Raw genomic sequence first — 2,477 nt, 5'->3', positions numbered from 1 at the left:
GAATTCATGAAGTTAATCCTCTGATCTCTTTTGATCACGAACAAAGTACTTCTGATGGAGCGCTATGTTCAAAGATTTAATAAGCTTTACCCCTGCCAACGATTCGGCGTGAAGAATTAAAAGTTTCACAGACCAAAGCAGCTCACCACCACAGCCAATATTGAATGTACTGTACTTGCCGGTACACTATCATGTGCACTGCCTCAAAAGTGATCTTGGCAGATGTTGTTCCCTACATAAAGCTGAACGTGCCAAAGAGAATTTCTGTTGAGAAAACAAAATATTTTTTCTGCCTTGATGTTAAGCCTGTCTTTTAGAAAGTTTATCTCTTAACACCTCCTGCAGCCTAACAAAAAGCACTTTTACTGATCGTATTGCAGGTCTTAAAACATTAACATTTGGCAGCGGTGGGATTTGAACCCACGCCCCCAGAGAGACTGGAGCCTAAATCCAGCGCCTTAGACCGCTCGGCCACGCTACCTTCCTCCATGTCCATCTTCCTCACATTGCTGGCTTGGACTGGGGGGCTTCAGCTCTTGTAGTCGGATCTAATGATATCATGACATGTGGAAGTGACTGCACCTTCATCTTCTGAGATGCTTTCAATAGCACAAACGCTACTTTCACCGGCACAAACATAGCAATAACGAAGGAGGTGGGTTTCATCCTTTGTGCTGTTTGTAGGGGCGCAACTCTACGTCGATCTACTGACTTGAAGAGCAAAAATCAAAATCCTCTCCTACTGCTATTGCTTTTTTCATAGTTCCTTCAAATCCTTCATTTGAACGTCGATTTTGAAGGATATTGATGATAATACCACATAAATTGTGGTTTTCTTGTGATCGCCAATTTTATTCAAATATCAGCCTTTTTTACGGTTCCTTGCGTGTTTCACAAGGTATAATAGCCCCCCTCGCATCCTCAGCTAACATATTTTAAAATTACAATAGCTTATACAGCATGGATGTTTACATTTATATTAAAATTAAAGTAAATATACAAGAATACATACAGTACTAACCCAATAATTCTTGTCAGGTTCTCCAACAAATCTGCGTTGTTATTTTAACATGTTTCAGCTGAGGGTGCAAAAGGAGTATAAATCGGAGTATAAACCGTCAAGCGCTCGTGGCTGGAATACCACTCCGGGGACACCGTCGCCGACTCCAGGGAGCAGGTCGTGTGCAGAAAGATGTAGTCCAGGCGGCTGCACACTCCCCGGGAGTTTTTCCATGTCGTTCCGGCGTCGTTAGGGCGGCACCGTCTGAAACCGTCTACCAGGGAGAACTGCTTGAGTAGCGACTCCAGCTCTGCCGAGCTAGCGTCGCTCCCCTTCTCCCGGTCGACGTTGAAGTCCCCGCCAAGCACCACCTGTCTGTTGGTGGTGCAGCAGCTGGCCAGGTCAGCAAACACTTCCTTCCGGATAGAGGGTTCCGTCGGAGCATAGACGTTAATTGCTCTCAACTTCTGCCCCCTCCAGTCGATGTCTGCGACCAGGATCCGGCCCTGCACCACCGAGAAGGAGGAAACCAGCGTCATCTCTGGGTTTCTGAGGAGGATTCTCACTCCGGAAGAGTGGACCCCTCCTACGCTCCAGCATGATTCTCCCTTCGTCCATTCCCTGGTGAATGTCAGCTTGTCGCTTTCATCCTTCAGGTGGACCTCCTGTAAGAAACAAACTGAGAAAGACTTTGAGACCAGATCATGAAAGACTCCCCATCTTTTCACCGGGTCTCTTAGCCCTCTCACGTTAGTTGTTAGAAAGGTAAGTTTCACAATCATGATTAAACAAGTGAAAGTTGAACCTCCTCTCTTTGTGCTTACAGTGGAAAACTTGGGAGTCTACATCTGGGCACTGTTTAGCCTAGATGTAACTCCTCTCGTTCGGGTCCTGGGGGGAATATGCTGGGCTCCCTCCAGGTCTCGCTGGGGACTGAAAGGTAAACATGCTGGACAGGTCCAGCCCTACCATCAGTCCCAGCTCCAGGGCGGCTTCAAAGTAATCTTGTCTTCCTCGAGGATACTCTCCGCCACCGCTTCGGGAAGGCTTTTTTCTTCCCTTTCTCCAGGAGTTTCGGGGACCTCCAGTTGCTCCTGGGCCTTGGGGGAGGGGGGCTCCACTTCCTGGGCTGCCTCTTCCTGTTGTTCCTGGGCCTCAGGGGAGGGGGTTCCGACTTCCTTGGCTGCCTCTTCCTGTTGTCCCTGGGCCTCGGGGGAGGGGGTAACCTCTTCCTGGGCTGCCTCCTCCTGTTGTCCGTGGGACTCGGGGGAGGGGGGTTCCGTTTCCTGGGCTGTCACTTCCTGTCATCTTTGGGCCTCGGGGGGGGGGGGTTTCCATTTCCTGGGCTGCCTCCTCCGGTTGTTCCTGGGCCTCGGGGGAAGAAAGTTCCGTTTCCTCTAGGACGAGGAAACGGTTCTCCCTTACCACTGTAGGAAAACCGGCTCAGGGACGCCAAATATGTAAGAAAACCGGCTCA

The 2,477-nt window shown here is 49.5% G+C and overlaps 1 non-coding gene across 1 annotated transcript; it reads right to left on the bottom strand.

Annotated features, from left to right (window-relative positions):
* Nucleotides 1-399: 399 nt before the first annotated feature.
* trnal-uag (transfer RNA leucine (anticodon UAG)) lies at nt 400-481 on the bottom strand. Its single transcript has one exon. It is a non-coding gene; the product is annotated as a tRNA-Leu (tRNA).
* Nucleotides 482-2,477: the final 1,996 nt, after the last annotated feature.

The sequence above is a fragment of the Lepisosteus platostomus genome, unplaced genomic scaffold, assembly GCF_059453375.1.
Source record: "Lepisosteus platostomus isolate fLepPlt1 unplaced genomic scaffold, fLepPlt1.hap1 Scaffold_144_H1, whole genome shotgun sequence".
NCBI lineage: Eukaryota > Metazoa > Chordata > Actinopteri > Semionotiformes > Lepisosteidae > Lepisosteus > Lepisosteus platostomus.
The sequence above is the reverse complement of the archived record's forward strand: the minus strand, read 5'-3'. Positions and strand labels throughout refer to the sequence as shown.